This window comes from Eriocheir sinensis, chromosome 4 (assembly GCF_024679095.1).
Source record: "Eriocheir sinensis breed Jianghai 21 chromosome 4, ASM2467909v1, whole genome shotgun sequence".
Classification (NCBI taxonomy): Eukaryota; Metazoa; Arthropoda; class Malacostraca; order Decapoda; family Varunidae; genus Eriocheir; species Eriocheir sinensis.
The window spans coordinates 17,135,973-17,145,972 of record NC_066512.1 but is presented as its reverse complement, the minus strand read 5'-3'; positions in this window follow the sequence as shown (position 1 = coordinate 17,145,972).

Here is a 10,000-nt window from a genome sequence, read left to right as displayed (position 1 = left end):
TTTTTTTTCCAGTGGCTTGGGTTGGCAGGTTTGTCTGTTTGTCTGCCGGTCGATTAACGATTTGCCGGAGCATTGTTCGTTGCCTTGTTTGCCGGCATTATTTATTCGTTTTTTTGTTTGGTGTGTGTGTGTGTGTGTGTGTGTGTGTGTGTGTGTGTGTGTGTGTGTGTGTGTGTGTGTGTGTGTGTGTGTGGTTATTAATTCCCGGAAAACTGCACGCTGACTGTGGTGTTATCGTGGTGCAGTAATGTTTTGCAATCTTTATAAACGTAATATTACTCATGGGTTTTTCCTCATGTATATTTGACTATCCTCTTCTGCTTGCCTCCGTGTCTGCCACTGTGTCGTATTTATCTTGTCTTTATTCCTGGAGTCATCGGTATATCTTTCATTTATTTTTCATTCTGAGTTTTCGCCGTCGATGTATTGCGCTCTATTCTCCTTTTCCGGATTTTTCTGTTTGCCGTTGAGGATGGTGCAAGCTTCGTGAATATCCTACTATGTGTGTGTGTGTGTGGGGGGGGGGGGGTTGTATTGGTGGTACTCGTGTTCGTGTCCTCAATTTCGTGTCTCAAGCAACAGCAGAGGAACAGCAGAAAAGTTCAACCTGATTTCTGAGGTCAGACTCTCCCTACCCTCACTAAACCGCAAGGACTCGGCCCATTCACTATTTCTTGAATTTAGCCTTTTTTTTCTTTCCTCTTCATGTTTCTACTTTTTGTCGGGGAGCGAATTTCTGTCATTATTTTCTTTGCCCTTGACTTGACTTCTACACCAAAAGAAAGAAAGAAAGATGCGATAGTTTGCGATGGCCAGCCTTGGTTTATTGTGTTTATTATTATTATTATTATTATTATTATTATTATTATTATTATTATTATTATTATTATTATTATTATTATTATTATTATTATTATTATTATTATTATTATTATTATTATTATTATTATTATTGTTATTTTTTATATTATTATGATCAGCTACCGAAGTCTCCCTTCAGCTTACAGATACAATAGGTTGAACCACACAAAATACCAAAAGATACTGAGAGAAGCAAAGGCAACGAATAGTTAAGAAACTCGACGGAAGAAAACATCGTGAGAGTTGTGTCGTTCAAAAATTCATAGGATTAAAAGCAAGGTCGTTTTGACTAAGAGAAAACCTCGTGACCCGGGCAGGAGTAAAAGGATCAGGGAAAGCATTGTGTAATTGATGCCGATTATTCTTAAAAAAAAAAAAAATGCTAAGGGCACCAACTTGACGCCGATGATCAGATCAAGAACAAGTGCCGGAGAAATAAATTCAATTGATTTGATAGCTCTGTCAAGTAACTTTTAATGGCAATTGGCAGCAGACATCCAAACAGGAGCACAATACTCAAAGGGGGCAAAATTAATGCATAAAAAGATTTTATTACAGTTGAGTCACGAGCAAGTATTATGAAGCACTTACGAAGTAAGCCTGTCTTATGTGCAATAGTGGAAGACATGGAACGGATGTGCTTCCCAAATGTCAAGCTAGAATCAAGAGTGACTCCCAACAAACGAATATTAGAAACATCCTTAATCTGTTCACCAAAACTATGCAAACAATGATGAGGTTGATTCAAGGTACGGGATCTACTGATGGTAATGGAATGCGTTTTATTAGCATTAAGCTTCATGCCCCAAAGTTGACAACAAGCGGTGATCATTGCCAAGTCCCTGTTCAGAGATGCAGCAACTTTACCTCTGTTGCTAGGAGAGTGAACAAAGGAGTACAGAGCTGTATCATGAGCATATGAAATAAGCTTATTTTCGAGGCTAATTCCAAGTCAGAAATAAAAATGTTAAAAAATAAAGGCCCAAGGACACTGCCCTGAGGAACACCAGAAACAACAGGCCGAGAAGCAGAGCAGGAGGCACCATCAACAACCACACACAGTAATCGAGTCGTTAAAAAATCCTTTAAAATTTCTGAGAAGACTTCCACGAATACCAAGGAGTTTGTTTGCAGAATATCCAAGATCCTGGAGCGTGTGTGGGTGTGGCGGGCCTAAACACGTCCTCACACCACGTCATTTGTGCTGATGGATTCACTCAAACCAGAAGGAAAACAAGTGCAGGACAGGAATGTGGTTTCTGATGCTACATCCACACACACACACACACACACACACACACACACACACGTTTATTCTTTTTTGTGTTGAATTTGGAGAATAAGAGTAAAAAAAAGGATGATAAGACGAGCTACACGAAGGACGTTCTGTATCAAGAAGAGAGACTTGACGCGCCTCAATTTTCTTTCTTTCTTCGTCTCTTTCCTTTTTCCAACGAGTAAGATCATTTAATTTTCACCAGGCATTGCACTAAAACACCAAATATGTAATCACTTAAATCATCGTGTCTCTGTGTTTGTAATGGGGAATAAATACCTGAATTCTGCTTTGATATATTAGACGGAGGCTCAAACTCCTCTGTAAACGTCGGAAAAGAGGCCGTAAACGCATCCTCAGAACCGAAAGGAGAAAAAAAAAAACATTGGCTGGCAGGAACAAATTGTTTTTAACGCTCAGAAGTCGAAGGTCACGAGGAGTCTGGGTTAACAAGATATCGACAAAGTTTATAAAGGCAAGAAGAAGATCCTGTTCGTGGGAGGATTGGAAGGAGTCTGTTGGCCTGCGTACTGATCCTGAGGGAGGGGCGGAGGAGCGGGATGACCGAGGGCTTGCGTTTATAGCTGGTAATGATGAGCCACGGTGATAACTGCTGATTGCTCTCCATTCGTTGTCTCCATTCAGCTGTAGCAGTGCATCCTCGTTGACCTGCATGTTTAAAAGTAGCTGGTTGTTGTAACACCTCTGTGCACACGTTAATGAAGTGAACATCAAGAGAGCTAAGAACAGTGTGAAATTGAGAAACAGACCTCTCTCTTTTTCTCATCTTTCAGGATCGTAATTGAAGAACCACCTCCTTGGCCTGATCCCAAATGATGTGAGGCGTTGTTTTTTTTGTGAGAAGTTAATAATGGAAAATTAAGTCTTGCAGATATCCCTGAATGATTATATCAGCGTTTTCAACATGATAGCTGAACGTAAGAATGTGATTAGCCGATTATTTTCTTCCGAAGTCCCGTGTGTATGGATTTGATTTGATTTGATACATTTATTGAGATATGCACATACATATAACAGTATACATATATAGCCTCAAAAGGATGAAGGTACCTTTGTTGACTTCTCCCCAACCCTGCTGTATTGTGTCTTAACATTACCTTACATTAAATTACACTATATTTCCTTACACTATGACACATCCAGTACACTTGTTATTGCCTTATGATACACATAACATCTTTACACTTTCCTGTCATCCCTTATATCTTATTATTATTAAACATCCGGTCAGTTGTAACGCAGAGGGGGAGGGAGGGGGGGTGGGAAAGGGCGTTCCAGAGTGGCTTCAAGATATTAAATTATGGGCATACACAATAACTACGCTTGCCCTCGATGCTCAACTCCGTCGCGTTGACTCTTAAGCCTGTGGTGGGTAGAAAATTAATCGTCCCGTATTTTAAATGTAAGAAAAATGAAATGGAAGAAAATTAAATTGAAAAAAAATATTAGTCTGCTAAATTTGTTGAGAGAGAGAGAGAGAGAGAGAGAGAGAGAGAGAGAGAGAGAGAGAGAGAGAGAGAGAGAGAGAGAGAGAGAGAGAGAGAGAGAGAGAGAGAGAGAGAGAGAGAGAGAGAGAGAGAGAGAGAGAGAATCATTTGTTAGGCAAGATATTGGTGTACATATTTAGTCGTAGCGGCCATCAGGTTCAGGCCAGGTGGTAAAGGTTTATCAAAATCTGATTTATTGATCTTAAAACCGATGACTGACGAGAGCAAGTCATTCAAGCAACTGGAGAACACAACTTTGCCTGGAGGAGGAGATGGAGGTGGAGGTGGAGAAGGAGGAGGTGGAGCAGGAGGTGTGGGAGGAGGAGGTGGAGTTGAGGGAGGAAGAGGTGGAGAAGAGGGAGGAGATGATGAAGGTGGAAGAAAAAAACAAAACAAAAATAAAGATGATTTGGAAAAAGAAGAAGAAATATAATGAGATAAAGGAGGAGGAGGAGGAGGAGGAGGAGGAGGAGGAGGAGCCAGACATGGGTTAATAATATGAATTAATGTAATATTTATAGACTGATAAAGGATTTTACTATAATAATAATCATAGTAATATTTGTAAATTGTAAAAGTAATTGAAAACAAATTATTAGATAAAAACGATTTTCTCTGTTACATATTCCTAAATCCCTTCCATGTCAGCTTATTTTCCTACCATTATTGAAGTAATTTTTGCACACGAGAAGTATTAGTTGTTTAGAAATATGGGGTTTTCTAATCACTTTTTATCTGTGGTGAAGAAATATGGGTTTTTTGAATCACTCTTTGTCTGTGGTTAAGAAATATGGGGTTTTCTAATCACTCTTTGTCTGTGGTTAAGAAATATGGGGTTTTCTAATCACTCTTTGTCTGTGGTTAAGAAATATGGGTTTTCTTAATCACTCTTTGTCTGTGGTTAAGAAATATGGGGTTTTCTAATCACTCTTTGTCTGTGGTTAAGAAATATGGGGTTTTCTAATCACTCTTTATCTGTGGTTAAGAAATATGGGGTTTTCTAATCACTCTTTGTCTGTGGTTAAGAAATATGGGGTTTTCTAATCACTCTTTGTCTGTGGTTAAGAAATATGGGGTTTTCTAATCACTCTTTATCTGTGGTTAAGAAATATGGGGTTTTCTAATCACTCTTTATCTGTGGTTAAGAAATATGGGGTTTTCTAATCACTTTATCTGTGGTTAAGAAATGTGGGGTTTTCTAATCACTCTTTATCTGTGGTTAAGAAATATGGGGTTTTCTAATCACTTTATCTGTGGTTAAGAAATATGGGATTTCCTAATCACTCTTTATCTGTGGTTAAGAAATATGGGGTTTTCTAATCACTCTTTGTCTGTGCCTATTTCTGATGCTTCTTCACCTCGCGGGAACTCCCCCAAGGGTGTGGCCTCATTAGGTGGGTGTCCAGTTCTCCCTGTTCTTGCACACTCACTCATTCCCTTTTTTGTTTACTCTGTCTGTCTGTCTGGTGTGTCTCTCTGGTCTATCTCTCTGGTCTGTCTGTCTGTTTGTCTGTCTGTTTTTCTCTCTCTCTCTCTCTCTCTCTCTCTCTCTCTCTCTCTCTCTCTCTCTCTCTCTCTCTCTCTCTCTCTCTCTCTCGATACATTTTCTTCAGTATTTTCTTGTAGTTACGTCCCTATTTTATCCTCAGCTGCCTCTTTTGTCTCATCTGTCCACCACGCACTCCCTCTCTTTCTCTCCTTCGGCACACCTTGTAGTCAATTACTTTTTCGTATGCCCTAACCAGTGACCTCTTAAAAATCTCAAACACCTCACTTACTTCAGTTCTGTATATTCTTCCTCTTGCTCTTCGCATTAAAAAAAAAAAAAAACATTCATCCTCCTTGTACAGATCCGCATTCAATGACTTTCACGCACTCTCTTACTTGCCATTTCCTTCCTCTCATTTTCCTCATGGCAATTCACTTTGTTTTCCATTTTTCTCTCATCCTTACTTCTGCTACAATATAGGGACCCGAACCATTAGTCTCGTAGTCTTTACATTCAATACATCTAGCTTTATCCACTTATCCACAGTTACGTGATTTATCAGCCTCCTCTTATTCTGTCTCGCCCAAGCATACCTGTGCATCATCTGTACTGAAAGGAGGTGTTTCTTGAACCCCTCTGGCGCATATGTCCACAAGGCATTGGCCATTTTGTAATTATACTCTGATTTAAACATTCAAGATGCCTTTTTAAAATATTTATGTACTCTGATTACTACTACTACATAATATAACAATAAATATAGGTAATAGTAACAGATGACCAAGTAATAGCAATAGTAACAAAAGAAAAATAGAGTAGTAATAATAGCAATAGCATAGATGATAGATAATTGTAATAGTTATTGAAGCCCTGTAATATACCTCGTGTCTGGCAGCTGCACCCTTGATTATGGTGTCGAGTGGTACCCCCCTTAATTACCACACACCACACCCACCTTAGCACCTCACACCACACCTCCCTCAGCATCCTCCTCACCCCCCTCAACACCACACACCACACCTCATCACACACACCACACCTCATCACACTTCCCTCAGCACCTCACACCACACCTCCCTCAGCATCCTCCTCACCCCCCTCAACACCACACACCACACCTCATCACACTTCCCTCAGCACCGCACACCACTCACCACACCTCCCTCAGCATCCCCCACCCCCCTCAGCACCACACACTACGCACCCCTCAGCACCACACACAACACCTCCCACAGTACCACACACCTCAGACTCGTAGCAGGGCGCCGTGACGTCAGCCCCGGGTGTCGCCTAGCACCCGACAGCCGCGCCTTCCCTCGCCGTCCGCCCGGTGCGTACTTGGTCCTCTTTCCGCTGATTGTTAAAGTGTTCCTTGACGGATGGCCGGTAATTACTCCCTGGCCGGCACGTGCATGTTGTTTACGCACACACAGACTCCTCCCACCCGAGAAGAATGTAAAGAGAAAAACACTGGCTAAAGCACGGGTGAATAGCAGGTGAGTTCAGTAATTACTGGGCCACCTGTAAGAAGGCCGCAATTATGTTGATTTTGTTTATATTTATTAGTATTGGCGAGGCGGAGTCGAGGAGGTAAAAACAAAAAAATAACAGCAGTGGAGTGAGGTCTTGCTTGGCGTGGCGCTTTGTCTGAGTTCTTCCTCGTCAACACACCTGGGGTAATGAAGGCCGAGGCAGGTGCTCAGGGACCGCGGGTGCCACTGCCTTCGGGGTGAGAAAGACGCCGCCGAGACTCCGGTTATGGCGTGATGGAAATGAGGCCAAACGTTAAATCGCCACCCTCGCTGATTACTCTATGAAGGCGGCGTTTACACAGCACTTAGCCGAGACAAGACACTCCTCAGCGATGAAAAAAGGCGTCCAGGCATAACCAGTTTCTTGCCGATAGAAAAACCGCGGAGCAGCGTAATGCTAGGGGCGGCGGCGGCAGCGGCTGTGGCGGTGGTGGTAGCGGCGGCGGCGCAAGCGTTCGGACACTCCCTGGCAACAGATAGCCTCAAATTAACGCGAAATTTAAGCACTTTTGTGAACGCCAATTGACGTTTTGAAGTCCGGCATTAGTCCGACGCCGAATCAAGTTTGCACTTTATTCGATATGTTTTCCTCTATTTTTTTAATTTAGTAGTCGAGAATGTATTGAGTGTCCAAATATAGCTATAGTGCAGGTGGGGGGGGGGGGGTAACTTGTTTGACTTGAAGAACATTCAATACCACATTTATTATCGTCTGAAAATACAATCCCCTCGATCACATAGCGAGTAGTGCTCTGACAGAATACGATGTTTTTTCCTTCATGTGCTGCCGCCTCGCATGCCACACCTTGACTTAAGAAGGGAAGAAGAAGGGAAGAAAAAATAAGTAATGAAGGGAAGGAAGCGAGAAATAGAAGAAAGGAGGAGTTGAAGGATGGAAGGAAGGGAGAAGGGAAAGAAAGTAGACAGGTTGGAACGAATATAATAAAGAAACGATAACAGTGCGGGAGAGAAAATGGAAGGAGAGACAAAATTATTATTATCATATTTTTGTTTTAGAAATCACAATTATCACCATCATCACCACCACCACCACCACCATCATCATCACCATCATCATCATCATCATCATCATCGGTGGCTGAGTCGTCAAAGTAACGGCCTCGTGTTCAGGAGGACGCGAGTTCAATCCCCGCCCGGTGCCACCAAGCTGGGATTTTTCAGCCGCCGCCGAGTGGCTTAAAACTACCCACATGTTGTCCAGAAGACCACCTATCAACCCGGACTCTAGATTCTAGGATCAAAGATGAGCTCTGGGAGGGCAGCATGAGCCAATGCAAGGTGGCGCCACTATAAACACTTGCCTGCGCCAGAACGGGCTGGGCCGACCATCAGGACCTACCGGAAAGAAGCCTTGGACCGACCATCAGGATCCACCTGGAAAAAGCCTACCGGCGCAATAGGCTGCAATGTAAAAAAAAAAAAAAAAAAAAAAAACATCATTATTACCATCAATACAGAGTAAATTCGTACAATGAGAATTTGCATCGGGCATTGTCACCTCATAGCGGGCTTTTTTTCATTATTGTTTTCTTCTTTTTGCCCTTGAGCTGCTTCCTCTGCTGTAAAAAAGAAAAGCATAGAAATCTTAGATCTGTTCCCAAAATCAGTATTAATGTTTTTATGGGATTCATTTCTGCTTTCATCTTCGTTCATGACTTCTTAGAGGCCGGACACCTTCCGCGCCGCTCTGACTGACGTTCCAATGCTGATTAATCGGCCGCTGATGTGTTTCTAATGGGCCGTTTTTCCTGCTGCCCCGGCTCAGGTGTTAATTACCGCTCGTCAGGCCCATACAAGGCAGTGATTAAGACAGCTGGCGACTAATGATACAGGTGATTAAAAGTGTACCCTGCATAACACACACCCACACACACACACACACACACACACACCCACACACACACCCAACACACACACACACACACACGTCTACTATTGCCACTAGACTAGAGATTCCAACACCACGTAAAGGTATCCAACTCGGTCCACTCCTTCCAAAATTCTTGTTCTTTTTCTCCTTATCTTCATCTCCCCTCTTCTTCCTCCTCCTCCTCCTCCATTTGCTCCTTCGCCTTTTCTCCTCCTCATCTTTTACCTGTTTCACTTGTTCCTTACCAGCTTGTTCCTCCTCCTCCTCATCATCATCATCCTTATCCTCATCCTTAACCGTATAGTCCTGGATCCCCCTCAAAAGGCTTCTCTTCTCCCATTATCATCTCTTCACCAAACGTCTTTCCTCATATTTTTAACACCCGTCTCTTCTTTTTTTCTTTCCTTCCTTCCTCCTCCTCCTATTAAAATTCCCTCTCCAGCTCACTCCTCACGCTCACTCCTCAATCCTCGTTCCTCCTCCCCACTCATTAGCCTCCTCGGCCTCAGCGCCACACTCACTCACTCCCGCACCCTTCCCTTCTCACTCATTAGCTTGCCTCTTCCTCTCTTCCCATTCATTAGGTAGCTCTCACCCATGGCTCTCACCCCTCTCACTGCGCCACCACATCACCGCCTCCGCCACCATCTTCACCCTCTTCTTCCTCTTCTTGTTCTCCCTCCTTCTCCTCCCTGTTTGTACGATTTCTTTCCCTCTTCTTTTCTATCGGCTTCTTCCACTATCTCCATCACCTTCTTCTTCTCTCTTTCTCTCCCGTCTCTCACTCCTCCTCTTCCCTCCTCTTTTTTCCCTATAGCCTTCCATCACCAACAATCACCACTACCTATTTCCTCTCCCTCTCCTCCATCTATCCTTCCTCCTTTCCCTATCCTTCCACCACCATCACCACCACCGTCTCCCTTTCCCTCTCCTCCATCTATCCTTCCTCCTTTCCCTATCCTTCCACCACCATCACCACCACCGTCTCCCTTTCCCTCTCCTCCATCTATCCTTCCTCCTTTCCCTATCCTTCCACCACCATCACCACCACCGTCTCCCTTTCCCTCTCCTCCATCTATCCTTCCTCCTTTCCCTATCCTTCCACCACCATCACCACCAGCTTCATCTCCTCCTCTCCTCCATCTATCCTTCCTCCTTCCCTATCCTTCCATTACCAACCATCACCACCACCTTCTTCATCTCCTCCTCCTCCATCTATCCTTCTTCCTTCCATCCCTCTCCTTCCCTCTGTTTCCACTACACCACCACCTCCTTCTCTTCTTTCCCCCCCCCCCCCATTCCCTATCCTTCCATCACCACCAGTACCATCTTTTCCCTCCCTCTTCTTCCTCACCTGTCCTTCCTTCCTTCCTTCCTTTCTTCCTTTCTTCCTTCCTTCCTTCCCTCTCGCCCATTTTCCTCCCTCTTCCGCCGCCATCACCA